Consider the following 17,718-nt stretch of genomic DNA (forward strand, 5'->3'; position numbering starts at 1 on the left):
TACACAAATGTTCAGAGCAGCATTATTCATAATAGAAGAGAGAAACAACCCAAATGTCCATGAACGGATGAATGGAATAAACCAAATATGGGATGGAATACACAGTGGAGTACTATTCAGCCATAAAGAGGAATGAAGCACTGATAACTTTTTTTTTAAAGATTTTCTTTATTTACTTGACAGAGAGAGCGAGTGAGCACAAGCAGGGGGAGCGGTAGAGGGAGAGGGAGAAGCAGGCTCCCCGCTGAGCAGGGAGCCAGATGCGGGGCTCAATCCCAGGACCCTGAGATCATGACCTGAGCGGAAGGCAGACACTTAATCGATTGAGCCACCCAGGCGCCCGGAAGCACTGATACATGTTACAACATGGATGGACCTTGAAAACATTATGCCAAGTGAAAGAAGCCAGATATAGGGGTGCCTGGGTGGCTCAGTCGTTAAACGTCTGCCTTCGGTTCAGGTCAGGATCTCAGAGTCCTGGGATCGAGCCCCGCATCGGGCTCCCTGCTCTGCGGGAAGCCTGCTTCTCCCTCTCCCACTCCCCCCGCTTGTGTTCCCTCTCTCGCTGTGTCTCTCTCTGTCAAATAAATAAATAAAATCTTTAAAAAAAAAAAAAAAGAAACAAAGAAAGAAGCCAGATAAAAAAACAGCATATTACATGGTCCCAAATATATGAAATCTCCAGAACAGGCCAATCTGTAGAGACAGGAAGTAAATGTAATGGTTGCCTAGGGCTGGGGGAGGGGAGAATTGGGAGTGACCACTAATGGGTATGGAGTTTCTTTTTGGGTGATGAAAATGTTCGTTAATTAGATAACTGGCAATGATTGTACAACACTGTAATGTACTAAAAACTACTGAATTGCACACTTCAAAATGGTAAATTTTATGTTATATGAATTTTATCTCAAAAAAAAAAAAAAAAAAAAGACTGCCTCAGAGGGATCAGCATCTTGAATCTCTCTAGCTAATCAGTAGAGAGAATCTGATTGGTCCAGGTAGGACCAGGTGCCCAGGCTGGGACACAGGGTCACAGGACCAAGGAGAGCTGAGGGGGATTCACCCTTTCGGGTGGGGACACAGTGTTCAGCAGAGAGGGGTATGGCCTGGGCAGTTGTCCTGAAAAATGTCTACTTTAAGTATATAAAAAAAAAAACAGCATTAAAGAGATTTTTAGGGAAAAAAACCACCCATAATTTGCTCATGTTAATTACGACAGTCTTTATTTCTGCAAATCCTTCCAGTATTTGTCCACAGGCCAACATATTTTTCTGAGTTGTAATCACTGTGTTTGTGCTGTTTATTTCCTGTTTTTTTTTCTCTTCCCATCATATCACAAACATTTCCTTCATTTCTAAAGCACCTTCATAATTATCCTTTTTAATGGCTGCATAACATTCAATTGAGTTGATGTACCATAATGTCTTAATCACTTTGCCATTTCTGGATATTTACATGGTTTCTAATTTTTTTCTATTATGTATATATCAATTACACTGCAGGAAATACTTCCGTGCATACTGATTTTTTTCTTTACTGGAGTTGCCCAAATTACTTAAAAAGACCAAATAGGATAAATTTCCCCAGGAAATGGCAAACTAACCGAAGAGCCTAGGAAGAAAAGAGACTCATCAAGTCACTGGTGCTAGCTGAGAATGCAGCCACGGTTCGGAGACCCCGTTTCCCCCCAGGGAAGCCTCTGTTCTCTCACCCCTGCTGTGTTTATGCCTCTCTCCCCTCAGATCCCTGAAGTTGTCTGTGCTATGAATATCCTAATGTAGATTTATCTCTTCATTTGGGCTGTATTCGGGTTGGTTGGTTTCTGCTGTTACACTGTACTAGGAACATCTTTAGACATGTCTCTTGGTCCTGGAATACAAGTACAAGGGTGTGTCTAGGTGACGCAGAGCCGTGAAACGATAAACATTCGGGGATGGATCGTTCTTTGGATGTGGGGCCGGGGGGGGGCTGTCCTCTGCTTTGTAGGATGGTTAGCAGCATCTCTCGCCTCTACCCACCAGATGCCCGTAGCGCCCCCCATTGCAACCATCAGATGTTTCCAAACATTGCCGCTGTCCCCTGGGGGACAAAACAGCCTTCCCACTATTGAGAACCACAGCTGTCGACTAGTGTTTCTCACACTCTGCTATGCTTTAGAATCACATGGGGGAGTTTTAAAAATATCCAGGTCCAGACTGCACCAGGTCCAATTAAATCAGAACCCGGGGGCACACTGCTAGCCCTGGTTCTCACATGGCCTGGAATCACCTGGGAGCTTTAAGAAATACTCACACCCAGGCCACACACCCAGAGGCTCCGATTTAATTGGGCTGGAGGAGGGCCCAGGCATTGGGATTTTTAAAAAGCGAAGACTTAAGTGAATCTGACATGCAGTCACATTGGAAACCACTGGGGCCAAGGCCGATGAGTGAAACTGCTGGGCTGCAGGGTCCCACGATGCTAAGTAAGGGCCAACTGTTTCCCACCACGCTTTCACACATGCCTGCCTTCCTCCCCCCATCCGTGCCTCCAACACTGAGCTCGGTGAGGGCAGGATCTGTGTCTCATTTATTCTTACATGCCTGTTGCCTAACCCAGCACCTGGCGCAGAGTAGCTGCTTAATGTAGATTTTGTGTATTTGTTGTTGAACAACTGGAAGTGGGCCATAATTTGGTTGCACTTTAAAAGCACCTTGTCATTGTAACCAACAGGCAAAGAAGCAGAATTACAGTGACTGGGGATGGAGCCTTGCACACGCTCCTCAGAGTCAAGCTAAGAAAGGTGGTCGGCATCAGTACCTTTGCCTATTTGTAGATGCTACATTCTCATGACGGGGGAACGTAGACAGCCATTAGGGCCCTCCTCGCTGTCTGAAAGGGCGCTAGGAAAGAGGAGTCACAGCTTTGATGGGCAAAGAGAAGTGAATAAAGACGGGAGGAAAGGGACCCTGCTACCATTCTGTGGTCGGCAGATTGATGCCCCCCCTAAATACGTCCAAGTCCTAATCCCTGGAACTTGTGGTCACGTTAGGTCACACGGCAAAGGGGAAGTAAGGCTGTAGGTGGGATTAAGGTTGCTGATGAGCTGACCTTGAGATGGGGAGACTGCCCTGAGTTTTCCTGGTGGAAGGGGAGGGAGGCAGGAACGTCAGAGCTGGAGAGAGCTTTGAAGGTGCTATGGAGGAAGACGGAGGAGCGGTCATAGGCCAAGGAATCGTGGGCACCTCCCGAAGCTAGAAAAATGAGAGTCTCCCCAGGAGCCTGCAGAAGGGAGGCAGCCGTGCCTATCAGCACCGGGATTTTAGTCCAGGGAGAACAGGGTTGGACTTCAGAGCTCCAGACCTCTAGACCTCTCAGAGGATGAACCCTTGTTGCCAGGGTCGCCAGGAACTTCCTGGTCATTTGTTACAGCAGCCGCAGGAAATTTACATACCTTCCAAGGTTTGCTTTGTTTGCTTCAAAAGGAAATGCAATGGGAAAAATACATTTTGTATCAAACGCTGGCCTCTATTAATAGTAAGAATCACTAATGCTTGGTATTGAACTTACTAGATGGCAGACGCTGGCCTACACGCTTCGCATAAACTCACTCATTTACTTCGCACAAAGCTCTGAGAGGTGGGCTCTATCTTTACCTGCATTGCTGAGGAGGTAAACTGAGGCACAGAGAGGTTACATAACTTGCCCAAAGTTAGGCAGGCAGTCTGGCTCCAGTGTCCACCGTGACTTACTGCCCTGCTTGTGACTGGTTACTCAAAGGTCAGTTTCTTGGCGTGACGGCTGCCCTTGGGTGTGCGGTGGGACATAACCACAGGGCACCGTGTGGAGAGGCGCAGGCTTGCGTTACTGCAGCACCAATGAGCTTCCGCATCAGGCAGGTGAGGCTCCAAGTGATGGTTCTGCCTTATGAGCTGAGACTCCACGCAAATCACCTAACTCCTCTGAGCTTTAGCTGCCCTGCTGGAAAACCGCTCAACTCTACCTTAAAGGGTGTACGTTGCAGGGACATGAGGAAAAGTATGAGAAAGCACTCAGCAAGTGGATTTCCACTTCTTGCCCCTACCTAGTTCTACCATGCAGGATAGTGGTTAAGTGGCAAAGACAGAGGATGCGGAGCCTTGGGTCCCGTGTTCAAATCCTAAGCCACCACTTGTTTACGGTAGCCCGAGGCAAGGTACTTCACTTCCCTCGCCTCCACTTCCTCATCTGTAAAATGGGTGTGGTGGCGGTCGTACTGTGTGTAATGTACTTGGCACAGCGCTGGAGACTCCAGAACTCAGCGGGCGTTAGTCCTTCTGCTTGCCTGAAGGGACGAGCAGCAGCAGGAGAAGGAGAAGGCCGGGACCCCGAGGGAAGGGCTGAGGGGGACAGGGGCAGGCACGGAGCCTGAGAACCAGGCACTTCCAAGAGCTGGTGCTTCAGCCAAGCCTGCAGGGACAGCCCCCAGCTTACACTATGGTCATGCAAAGCGGGAGACAGAAAGGGAGGAGGGGGAGGGAGAGACAGACAGACAGACAGACAGACAGGCAGACAGAGCAGCCGCCCAGCAGCGTCTCTGCTCTCGTCCTGCTTTAATTCCCTGCAATGCACACGGCAGGTCTGATGATCATGCTGCTATGGGAAAAATATCAGGTTACAAAACACTATAATACCATGCTTCTATTTTTATTTCTTAAAAAGCACTTGAAAAAAAGTTCATCAAAATGTTGATAGTAGTTATTTCTGGGTGATGAATTTTCTTTCTTTCTTTTTTTTAAAACTGTCTTTTAAATATATTTTTCAGTTGCCTGAATTTATTTTGCCTGAAATTAAAAAATATTGCAATGAGCATGCATGACTTTCAATAATAAGGAAAAGCCATATTTTCCCCCATTTCCATTTTGGATGGAAAAGAAGAACCTATATTTATCTAGTTCATAATGTGTGCATCTTTGAGAAAGCTATGTTTCATCCTTCATTAGATGGCGATTTGATGCCATGAACATTTGGAGAGCATCTACTGCATGCCAGGCTCTCGGCCCTGGTGTGACAAGGAGGAATAAAGCAAGCTCCCGCTTTCAGAGAGCTCAGAGTGGCTGGGCCACCAGTTCTGGTGTTTATCAACGTCTCAGGTTTTCTGCCTTAATAACTGTATTAAATATAATTCAATCTCTTCTTGATAATTCAGTGTTCTCACCAAGACCCGAGTTATAGTGAAATACTTTGTTGGAGATAAATTCCTGTGTCATGGCATGGTTAGCATGTTCCTGGGGTTTCTGCAGCACATGGGATCCCTTACCATAGGACTAAGTGGCCTTAGTAATCACAGTGATGATATTCACACCAGAGCCCTGACTACATGCCAGGGAGGTGCTAAGGCTTTCACGCGCTTGATCTCATGAAGAAGGGGCTTAGTTTCTCCATTTTACAGATGAGAAAACGGAGACTCGGACAGGTTATGTAATTTTGCCCGAGGTCACACAGCTGGTCAGGGGACATGCCAAGATTTGGGCCCATTCCAGCTGATTCCAAGGCATAAGACGTTCATCTCCATGCTGAACCACCTTCCCATGTGTGCAGTACGCGCCACGGGCCGCCGCCAACCATCTGTTCCCAAGACGGCGGTAAGGATAACTCATGTCCTCTTGTTGGTCCAGCATCTAGCCGATCCCCACCAAGGGCTGGGGCCCAAGTTTCTTCCCCTTGAGGCTGAGTGGGCCTTCGTGGCTGCCACCGCCACCGGGGTCGTTGCCTGGAAAGAAATGGGTAGCAATCTACACCTCTTTCTTTCCTTTCCTTTTTTCTTTTCTCTTTTTCTTTCTTTCTTTCTTTCTTTCTTTTCTTTCTTCCTTTTTCTTTCTTTCTTTTCTTTCTTTCTTTCTTTCTTTCCTCCCTCCCTCCCTCCCTTCCTCCCTCCCTTCCTCCCTCCCTCCCTTCTCTCTCTCTTTCTTTCCTCCCTCCCTCCCTTCCTTCCTTTTTTTTAAGATTTATTTATTTGAGAGAGAGAGTGCAAGCCGGGGTGGGGGGTGGGATGCAGAGAGAGAGCCTTAAGCAGACGTGGCACTGAGCGCAGAGCCCGACGCGGGGCTCGATCTCAGGACGCGAGATCACGACCTGAGCCGAAACCGTGAGTCAGACGCTTGACTGACTGCACCACCCGGGCGCCCCATCGGAACCACTTTCTAATTAAATTGTGGTGAGGATCCATGCTAAGACACCCTGCAAATATTTGTTGATTAGAGAAACAGAAGGTGCTTGAGACCTGGGATTTACTTTATGAGACTATGAAACTCAGAATTATGAAGCCTCTAATGTCAGAGTAGCAGAGAGGATTTCCACGCGGTGCCGGCTCCCGACCAGCGTCTACCTAGTGAGGCGTGTTGCCGGTGAAGCCGGGAGAGGAAAGTTGTCCCTGCATCTCCTCGCCCCCGCCCACCCCCATCCGGACACAGGCCATGATCTCTCTCTCTCTTTTTTTTTTCATTAAAGATTTTTATTTATTTATTTGAGAGAGAGAGAGAATGAGAGAGAGAACACGAGAGGGGGAAGGGGCAGAGGGAGAAGCTGACTCCCTGCTGAGCAGGGAGCCCGATGTGGGGCTCGATCCCGGGACTCCGAGATCAATGACCTGAGCTGAAAGCAGACGCTTAACCAACTGAGCCACCCAGGTGCCCCCATGATCTCTTTAAAAAGGAAGAGACACAAAGAAAAAGAAAGGAAGAGAAAAGGGAAAAAGAGGCACGGGGCAGTGCCAAGTCCAGGCCTAGGAGCGAGGAGACCCCAGGCTAGGGCCGCTGGTCTCAGGGATGCCCTTCATCTGGATGGGCTCAGGGTCCTCATCCGTATATGCACAATAATACTAGCACCTCCCTTAAGGGGTTGTTGTGGGAATTCAACGAGATGTGAGATATTAGGTGATATATAATGAAATATACAAGTGAGTTTTAGTGCCTTAAAGTACTTTACACTTCACCAAAATTTACTATGAAGAGGCATTTATTTTCTTGTTGTAAGATCGCTTGTCATACAGCTTAGAAAGCAAATATGGTAGTTGAAAACAGGGAGATTGTGAGCTGTGCCTACCTGGGTTTGAATCTCATCTTTACCGATGTAAACATAACTTGGTTGGTAAAGCTGTTGGCAGAATCTACTCAAGCTGAGCATATGCATCCCATATGACCCAGCAGTTTCCTCCTAGGTAAAAACCAAACAGAAGCGCTTACATATGTTCACCAAAAGACATATACTGGAATGTTCGTAGCAGCCCAAGTTTTAAGACCTGGGCACTACCCAAACGTCCATAATACTGGTTTTTCTATTGCTACATAACAAATTGCCACAAAATGAGTGACTTAAGCTGACACGCCTTGTATATCCCACAGTTTCTGGGAGTCAGGAATTTGGGGATGGACCTTGAGAATCTTGCAAAGCTGCAATCCAGGTGTCTGATAGGCAGAGGCCTCATTTCAAAGCTCAACTGGGAAGGGTTCCCTTCCAAGCTCATGTGGTTGTGGGCAGAATTTACATCTTTGACTGTCAAACCCAGGGCCCGAGTTTCTGGCTGGCTGTCAGCTGGAGGCCATCCCTAGTCACTGGAGGCTGCCCTAGGCCACAGGTCCTACGCTTGCCACACGGGCCTCCCCAAATGCCATTGCTTTATGAAAGCCAGCAAGGGGGAGAGTCTCCTTGCAAAGTGGCGGTCACAGTGCTCTGTGATGTAATCATGGAAGTGAATTCCATTACCCTCGCTGTATTCTATCGGCTATAATCTCATCACACACCCTGTCCACTATTGAGGGGATGGGACCACACCGAGGCACAAACACCAGGAGGGGGGCATCATGGGACCACCTTAGAGTCTGTCCACCACATCAACGGTGGGATGCCTAAGTAAGGTGTGGACTATCACACCATGAAATACTCTCCAGTAATGGGAAGGAGCAACCTCAACCCCATCGACAGCATGGGCGAGTCTCCAAACACGGTATGAAATGAAAGGAGCCAGTGGGTAAAGGGTACTGGCCGTGCAATTCCATTATATAAAGGTCAGTAATTGTCAACACCAAGCTCTGCTGTTAGAAGCCAGGATGGTGGTTCCTCGGGGGGTGGGGGCTGAGATATGAGGGGCTTGGGAGGGGGAGGAATGTTCTGTTTCTTCGTCTGGATGCTGGTTACAGGGCTGTGTCCACTTACTGAAAACTCAACACAGTAGGTTCTCTTCTCTGTACATACGTTATGCATCAGAATTTTAAAATAACTGACCCAAGAAGAAGTGGAAAACCTCAGGAGTCATGGATGACAGTGAAATGACAAGAGAGGAACTATCCCCCTTCCCTACTCCCCTGTCCTCTCCTCCCCCAAGGCACCTTGAACTCAGTTCTGCAAGTCTTCGTGGGTCATGTAATCCTTCCCCAGCTTAATGGTAGGTGGGAGTTTGCTGCTGTGTTCAAAATAAAATTTGCACTCCGAACCACGTCCTACGGGACCCTTCGTGTTCTGGCCCATCTTGTTCCATCATTTCGTCTCCTGCTACTCCCCTCTTGCTCTGAGGCCCCAGTCACAGTTGGCATCTCTCAGCCCCTCTGGTGTGCCAGGCTCTTTCCGACCTCTGGGCATTTGCACGGGCTCTCCTCATTCTTCAGCTGGCCGGCTTCCTCCCGTTGCTGCCTCTGTGAGAGCTGGATCCCCACCAACGCTCCCTCCCTCACCCTCCCACCCACCCATCCCCTTCCTTCCTCTGTCCCAGCCTTTGTTTCCATCATAGCACCCCTCACAAAGAGATACTTCTTATTTTTAATTGATTTTTGTTTCTCACCTCCCCACGATGGTGGAAGCTCCCTGGAAGCCGGGACCCCACATGCCTTGCTGTCTGTGCTACGCCAGGGTCTGCGCAGAGCCGGGCCCAGAGCAGGTGCTGGGGGGGGGGGGTGGGCAGCAGCACGTGGCCTTCTCACATCTCCCGGCTCACATGCCCTGAAACTCCGTTTCCAGATTCGGAGGCAGACGTGTAGCTCTGATCCAGTCAGCAAAGGCCAGAGGAGCTGAGCTCTGAGCCGCCTTCAGAAGGCAGTGAGAATGGATGTAGGAAGGGCTCCGGGAACACCCCCAGAACGTCCCACTGCACGCTTCTTCACCCCCCAGGCCTATGCCCGCTCCTTGCCTACCCGTTCAGGTTGGGTTTCTTTGGTGAAACCAACATTGTCTTCTCTTCCCGGGACGCAACAACGGGTGGCTGAAGTCACGTGCATGCGAACTCTTTGCCCCATGGTCTCTGCGGCGTCCGACGGGGACAGCGAGGTGCTGTCACCACGGGATGGGACTGCAGTCGGCTGAATGAAAATTTCGGACAGGCGCAGGGCCAAGAGAAACAGATCTGCTCCTTGAACTGAAATTTAATCCCAGCTGCAGGCTTTTCCAAAATGGAGTGACAAATGGCAGAAGTGAAAAGGAAAACAAGCAATCCCACCACAGTGGGCATTCTCTTTTCTTGATGACACCCCATATGCTTTCAGCTGCCAAAGCACAGGGTTGCCCCAAATGAGGGCATCAGTTTGGTCACAAATGGTGGTGCTTGGCTGCCAGAGGGATTGTTTTCAAATTGTAAACTACTGCATCACTCTCTTGCTCCAAGCTTGTCAACACCCTTGGTCGCTCAAAACAGATTTTTCCGCAGCGGTTCAGAGCTATACCATTTGGGGTTTGCAGCCGGTGTGAGTTATGTCCCAAATAACTTGGTACTTGCTGTGAAAAGTTAAAATACAGCTGTTTGCAGATGACTTAAACATTTTTTAAATTGGAAATTTCTAAGAGATATATGTATTTATCAAACAAAAAGAGCAGGGAACGCTGATCTATGGTGACAAAAGGCGGAACAGTGGTTACATCTGTGGGGGACATTGGATTCACTGGGAAGGGAGCATTCGGGGGTGTTGGAAAAGTTCTGCATTTCTTTTAAGATTTTTAAAAATGTATTTGAGAGAGAGAGCGAGAGAGAGCACACAAGCAGGGGGAGCTGCAGGCAGAGGGAGAAGCAGGCTCCCTGCTGAGCAGGGAGCCCAATGCGGGGCTTGATCCCAGGATCCCCGGATCATGATCTGAACCAAAGGCAGGTAGGTGACCGACTGAGCCGCCTAGTCGCCCCAAGTTCTGCATTTCTATCTGAGTGGATTACACAGACGCGTATCTATGTAAAAGCCATACAATTGTACCCTTAGAATGTGTGCTCTGTAGCTGGATCAAAACCACGGGTTTGAAGTTATTCACGTGTTAATCATCACATCACTCTCACTTGCCTTCCAAGAAACTTCCCGGGCGGAAGGGGGTGCGATGAGAAGAAGGTGGGGAGAAGGTAGAGTTTGTGGGTTTGGAACTGCACAAAAGCAGAGTGCCCCCTGAGGTTGTTCTGACGGTAGAAACACCACTGAGTCCCTCTGTTAAACAACTGCAACCTGGGATCTGGAGAAAGCGGGCGGCCCGGAGCCCTTTATGATGTGGCCCCTCCTTACCCCACGATGTCATCACTCCCCATCACCCCCCAGAACTGTAAAAGAATACATTTCTGTTTTAAACTGCTAACCACTAAGTTTGCGGTAATTTGTTACCGAGGACACGGGAAACTAACAGGAGGATTCTGATTATTGCTTTAATAATATTGTTATCCTGTCCCATGTCTCTTCTTTCCCTTTTTTCTGTCTGCCTTCAATAAGACACCCATATGCAAAAATCAACTCAAAATGGATTAAAGACTGGGGTGAAGAGCTGAAACTGTAATACTCCTAGAAGAAAACACAGAGAGGAAGCTTCTTGACATTGATCTTGGTGACGATTTCATGGATGTTAACACCAAAGGCCCAGGCAGCAAAAGCAAAAACAGACAAGAGGGACTACATCAAACTAAAAAGTTCCTGCCCAGCCCAGCAAACAATCTACAGAGTGGAAAGTCAACTTCTGGGATGGGAGAAAATATTTGCAAACCATATACCCAACAAGTGGTTAATATCCCCAAAATATATGAGAAACTCCTACAACTCAATAGCAAAAAACCAAATAACCTGAATTAAAAATGGTCAAAGGACTTGAATAGATATTTCTCCAAAGAAGACATACAAATGGCCAACAGATACATAAAAAGTTGCTCAACATCCTCATCATCAGGGAGATGCAAATCAAAACCACAATGAGATATCACTCCACACCTGTTAGAAGGGCTACTATCAAAAAGCCAAGAGATAGTTAAGTGTTGATGAGGATGAGGAGAAACTGGAGCCCCTCTGCACTTTTGGTGGGAATGCACACACTGTGAAAAACAGTATGGAGGTTCTTCAAAAAATTAAAAGTAGAATTACCATATGATCCAGCAATCTCACTTCTGGGTATATTTTCCCCCCAAACGAAATTGAGATCTCAAAGAGATACCTGCACTCCCATGTTCACTGCAGTGCTGTTCATAATAGCCAAGGTATGAGAATAAGCCAAATTGAGGCACATAATAGGGAAATGCTGGGTCATTGCAGGAGGAACAAAAGACCAGACTGAGTCTGACACCTGACAGAGTGTTTGCCACAATTGAGTAAACCCTCCGAAAGCTTTGTGGTTTCTCTTGTCCACATGCATGTTGCTCAAGCCCATGCCAGGCATGCGCACAAAGTTCCAGTTAGCCTGCAAATGACCGGGAATGACCCCTCCAGTGGGGGGCATGGAGGACTGCTATTAGATCTTGACCCTAGATGGGGCATCTGCAATAGAAAAATCAGACTGCCCCTGCACAGAGTAGCTAGCATAGAGCATGAGCAATGGTATGCAGAGTTCCTGGAAGTCCCCGCCCATTCCCAGAATCCCACATGAATATTCCGCCCCTTTATTATGACTGCAAAGCAGAACCCCACATCTCCCCGTGGGACTTAGATCCCTGACTGGGCCCCACTCCCCCTTCCAGTGTGTACTCTCCCTTTTGCAATAAAGCTTCTTCTGCTCTGTTTTACTCTGACTCATCCTTGAATTCTTTCTCAGTCCAAAGTCAAGAATCTGGCATCTGCTGGCGGTCGAGGTTACGGGGCTCAGGAGCCCCTCCAGTCTCTGGTATCAAAATATCCATAGACAGATGAATGAATAAAGAAAATGTGGTATATGCATACAACAGAGCATTATTCAACCTTAAAAAACGAAGGAAATCCTGCCATTTGCAACCACATGGGTGAGCCTGGAGCACATTATGCTAAGTTAAATATGCCAAACACTGAAGGACAAATACTGCATGATTCCATTTATATACAGTATCTAAAATAATGGAACTCATAGAAGCAGAAAACGCAGACTGATGGCTGCCAGGGGCTGGAGGAGAAGAGGGAATGGGAAGTTCCTTTTCAACTATACAAAGTTTCAGTTACGCAAGGCGAGTAAGTTCTGAGCTCTGCTATACCACACAGGGCCTGGAGTTAACAATTCTGTATTGTGCTCTGAATGTGTTAAGCGGTAGATCACATGTTAAGTGTTTTTATCACAAAAAATAATGAAATAAAACAAATGGGCCGCAAAACTCTTCGGAGATGACGGATACGTGTATTAACTTGATTGTGCTGATGGTTCCAGGGCGTATGGATATGTCCAAATTCATCAGTTGTATGCAGTAAATACGTACAGTTCTTTCTATATCAATTATACCTCAGTAAAGCTGAAAACAGAGGAAGATACAGATTTCTTGAGCTTGAGAATCTCCCTTTTCCTGCTGAATCCTCCTAAAGTGACAAATTTGATGTCCGCACCTCCATTTGTCCACCACCTGTCCTCCTCCATTCAGAATTCAGCCCAATTCTCCTGGGAAGGCCACGTGTATCAGACTCACTGGGACAGGCAGGAGTGGGGTGTGGGGTTGCGAGGGCTCTAACCAGGCCCCACTGCAGGCTTCCTCTTTCTAATTCCTAGGAGATGGGCATGGAGTACAAAGATCTCCACTTTTTTAAAAAAAAACCAGTACCCTGGAAGATTCTTACACACACAGAAGTTTAAGAACCACTGGCTTGGGCGCCTGGGTGGCTCAGTTGGTTAAGCGACTGCCTTCGGCTCAGGTCATGATCCTGGAGTCCCTGGATGGAGTCCCGCATCGGGCTCCCTGCTCGGGGGGGAGCCTGCTTCTCCCTCTGACCCTCCCCCCTCTCATGTGCTCTCTCTCTCTCTCATTCTCTCTGTCTCAAATAAATAAATAAATAAAATCTTTAAAAAAAAAAAAAAAAGAACCACTGGCTTGAATGCAAAATCCATCTCCTATTCAATTTTTATTTGTTCTATTAAAAAACAAAATTCAGTCACTCATCATCAGGGAAATGCAAATCAAAACCATAATGAGCTATCACCTCACACCTGTCAGAATGGCTGAAATAAAAAACACAAGAGACAGCAGTTGTCGGTGAGGATGTGGAGAAAGAGGAATCCCTGTGCACTGTTGGTGGGAATGCAAACCAGGGCAGCCACTCTGGATAACAGTATGGAGGTTCCTCAAAAAATTAAAAATAGAAGTACCATTTAATCCAGTCATCACACTACTCGATATTTATCCGAAGAATACAAAAACTAATTAGAAAGGATATTGCACCCCTCTGTTTACTTCTGCGTTATTTACAATAGCCAAGATATGGAAGCAGCCCAAATGTCCATCAGACTGATGAATGGGTAAAGAAGATGTGGTATAGATAGACAATGGAATACTACTCAGCCATCAGACAGAGTGAAATCTTGCCATTTGCAATGACATGGATGGAGCTAGAGAGTACAATGCTAAGTGAAATAAGTCAGTTAGAGAAAGACAAATACCATATGATTTCACTCATACTTGGAATTTAAAAAACAAAACAAAGAAAAAAAAAACCAGAGAGACCAAAAAACAGACTCTTAACTATAGAGAACTAATGGTTTACCAGAGGGGAGGTGGGTGGGGGATGGGTGAAATAGGTTATGGGGATTAAGAGTACACTTATCATGGGGCCCCTGGCTGGCTCAGTTGATGGAGAATGTGACTCTTGATCTCGGGGGTTGTGAGTTAGAGCCCCATGTTGGGCATAAAGATGACTTAAAAAAGAAGTACACTTGATGAGCACTGAGTATATAGAATTGTTGAATTACTATATTGTACATCTGAAACTAATTTAATACTGTATGTTGATTATACTGGAATTAAAATAAAATAAACAAAATTCAACTGCGTAAATTGAAGATCTAATGGGCTTTATTAAGCAATTCATGAATCGGGCAGCATCCTTTCTAGCAAGTAGAGAGATGCTCAGAGGAGTTTGACAAAATGGAAGGTTTTTATGGGTAAGAGGGTCAGGTAAGGAAGTGATTAGCCAAAGAAAAAGAAAAGACATCTTTTTTCGGGGAATGGACGGGTAGGATTTTTATCATGTGGATTACCTCTCCAGTGCTAAACAGGAAATTTCAGATGGACTGTTAACAAGTCATATTCCTGGGAGAGACTGAAACCATAATCCCAGTCTTGGTTTCCTGTTCTGCTGAGGATGGGGGGCAGAGAATGACCCCATTTCGGACTCGTTTCTTTCTTTTAAAACATTTAATAAATAGGGTAGCAAAATCTACAAGTTCCAGCAGAGGGAGATGTTACTACATGAAAGAAAAAGTCTTTGGCAGGAAAATGGGATTTGACAAGCCCCACTTTCCAGAGCAGGAAAATGAAGATGTTTCCTTTGGAGGATGTCCACCTGTGAATGGGTTTCTCCACCATGCACACTCTTTGAGATCTCCAATGAGAATCAAGGCACTTTGCAGAACAAATATGGCTGATTGTGTTTATGTTCTATGAATCTGGGAAACTGTCAAAGCACACGGCTGTTAAATTAGGGAGACTGTTGTTTTCAAGGAATTATTCGACACCCATTGCCAGGTCAAGGATGCGTTTGGATCTAAGTTGGTTGATTTATCAATGTCATCTTGGCACTGTTTGCAGGAAGCTGTGAATGAAGCTGTATGTCTGTTAATCCCTAAATGAAACCATGAAATTGGTGCAGAGTGGTGTTTACTCTTGGACTCGACTTGCTCTTTTGTTTCTGCATCTTTCCCAGTGAGGTTTCTCCATGGATGCAGAATTGTGCAGATGGAAATTCTGACCCCATCGGGGGAGAGAAACTGACATTTCTTAGCAGAGCTCCTGTGCATGCAATTTATACATTATGGCCTTTCTTCCTCCCCGCCACCCTGCAACATCTAGATTAGCTTCTCTTTTTTAAAGAAAGGGTAACTCTGGATCAGAGGGGCAGGAAATTTGTCCAGATCATACAGGGAGAAGTGCCCAAATCAAGATCTGAACCTTGGCCCAGCTGACCCAGTAGACAGCAAAATATCATCTCAATTTCCTGTTGCTTAAATAGGAGGAGGTTTATTACTTTTAGCCAAAAGGGCGGAGATGTGACAAAAGAAATACCATATGCATTAGCTAAAGATGGGGTCCAGCTCCCCTCAAAGCACAGCCTTGAAAGTGAGCTTGCGGAGACTGCCCTGCTAGCAGCTTCCATATCCAATCTGACCCTGGCTGGCACAATTTCTTTCTTCCTTGGGTCAGTTTTATAGTTCTTGCTCAAGCAAGGTCTCTGTGGCAGGCAGGATGATGACCCCTAAAGATGTCCGCATCCTAATCCCCAGAACCTGTGAATATGTGAGCTTATGTGGCAAAAGGGGCTTTGCAGATGTAGTTGAATTGAGGACCTTGAGATGGGGAGATTATCCAGGTGGGCCCCACTTCATCACAAGGGTCCTTGTCAAAGAGAGGCAGAAGGGGTGCCTGGGTGGCTCAGTTGGTTAAGACTCTGGCTCTTGGTTTTGGCTCTGGTCATGATCTCAGGGTCTTGAGATCAAACTCCTTGCTGGGCTCCACGCTCAGCGGGGAATCGGCTTGAGATTCTCTCCCTCTGCCCTCCCCCCGACTCGAGTTCTTGCTCTCTGTCTCTAAAATAAATAAATAAAACTTAAAAAAAAAAAAGCGAGGCAGGAGGGACAGTCAGAGAAGGAGGTGTGCTCAGGGACACAGATGACCTGTAGAAGCTAGAAAGGCAAGGAGTGATTCACCCCTGGAGCCTCTGTAAGGATCTCAGTCCTGCTGACACCCTGATTTTAGCCTCGTGAGACCCACTTTGGACTTCTGACTTCCAGTAAAACATTAACTGTGTGTTGTTTTATGCCACTTAAGGTTATGGGACTTTGTTACAGCAGCCATAGGAAACTGATTCAGTCTCCAAGCCTTTTTGCCCAAACATACCCATCAGTACGAAAGTTTGCAGAGTACAGATGCATGCACGTTATAAAGCAATTGTCTTTCTCTGATTGGCTTATTTCGCTCAGCATAATACCCTCTAGTTCCATCCATGTCATTGCAAATGGCAAGATTTCATTGTTTTGATAGCTGAGTAGTATTCCATTGTATATATGTATCTACCACATCTTCTCTATCCATTCATCTGTTGATGGACATCTGTGCTCTTTCCATAGTCTGACTATTGTGGACAGTGCAGTGAGCACTTTTATAGATGATACATTTAAAAGTGGCTTATTTTGGGGGGAAAAGTGACATAATAATGAAAACCGTCCCCCAAATGCTTTCTCCATGGCTGGAGTTTCTTTAGCAGGAGGGGAAGAATGAAGGGGGGGAAATCGGAGGGGTAGATGAACCATGAGAGACAATGGACTCTGAAAAACAAACTGAGGGTTCTAGAGGGGAGGGGGGTGGGAGGATGGGTTAGCCTGGCGATCGGTACTGAGGAGGGCACGTTCTGCATGGAGCACTGGGTGTTATGCACAAACAATGAATCATGGAACACTACATCTAAAACTAATGATGTAATGTATGGGGATTAACAAAACAATAAAAAAATTAAAAAAAAAAAAGAAAAGCAATCCCTTTTTCATCTCTTTTTGTGATAGACTGATAGGCTTATTCTCTTGAAATTATTTGCGAGGTTATATATTCCTCAGAACTACTTGTTATTATGGAAAACTTAAGCAAATTTAAATGTCATCTTTTTTTTTTTTAAAGATTCTATTTATTTATTTGTCAGAGAGAGAGAGCGAGCGAGCACAAGCAGGGGGAGCGGCGGGCAGAGAGAGAAGCAGGCTCCCTGCTGAGCAAGGAGCCTGATGTGGGGCTCGATCCCAGGACCCTGAGATCGTGACCTGAGCTGAAGGCAGACACTTAAACAACTGAGCCATGCAGGCGCCCCATCATTTTGTTTTTACACAAGTGTAATGTCTTGAAGTCCAGTGACTCTTCTCTGGCCTCTGCCACAAGGTCCTCACGCGTCCCATTGAGTCCTGGCTTTCATAGGGTCACCTGCAGCCATGACATCTAGGGGCACTAAGGTGTGCTGTACTTTGGGCTTCACTAGTTTCTCTTCCTTCCTTTCCCTCTTCCCCTTTTCTGACCTTGGGTAGAGTTGGGTTGAGCACACTCTTCTACTCATAGCACACCGGCATCCCCACGATCTCTCATTGACAATAAATACTCCCTTGTGGTCCCCATAGGTCACTCCCATTTCTCCAGTTCACCAAACAACAATTCTCATATTTAATGTGGGGTTTTCTGGGTATGTGTCCTTGGAAAATATATCCCATTGTCTTGTGTGATGTATTTGTCATGTACGTAAATGGTATTATGTTAAATCTTATTACTTTTTCCATCGAGCATCTGTTAAATCCTTTCACATTGCTGCATGTGCATCTGAACTGTTCTCTCAAATGCCTTGC

At 46.4% G+C, this 17,718-nt stretch overlaps 1 long non-coding RNA gene across 2 annotated transcripts; it reads right to left on the reverse strand.

Moving 5' to 3' along the window:
• Positions 1-1,196: 1,196 nt before the first annotated feature.
• Positions 1,197-11,515, reverse strand: LOC144380286 (uncharacterized). 2 transcript variants are annotated; one of them, XR_013444326.1, is made up of 3 exons: positions 11,395-11,515; positions 7,063-9,720; positions 1,197-5,731 (listed from the first exon to the last, which is right to left on the reverse strand). It is a non-coding gene; the product is annotated as an uncharacterized LOC144380286 (long non-coding RNA). The 2 variants fall into 2 exon arrangements; XR_013444325.1 differs by lacking the exon at positions 1,197-5,731 and having other exon boundaries at positions 6,958-9,720.
• Between the last annotated feature and the right edge of the window lie 6,203 nt (positions 11,516-17,718).

This window comes from Halichoerus grypus, chromosome 15, assembly GCF_964656455.1.
Source record: "Halichoerus grypus chromosome 15, mHalGry1.hap1.1, whole genome shotgun sequence".
In the NCBI taxonomy this organism is placed as follows: Eukaryota; Metazoa; Chordata; class Mammalia; order Carnivora; family Phocidae; genus Halichoerus; species Halichoerus grypus.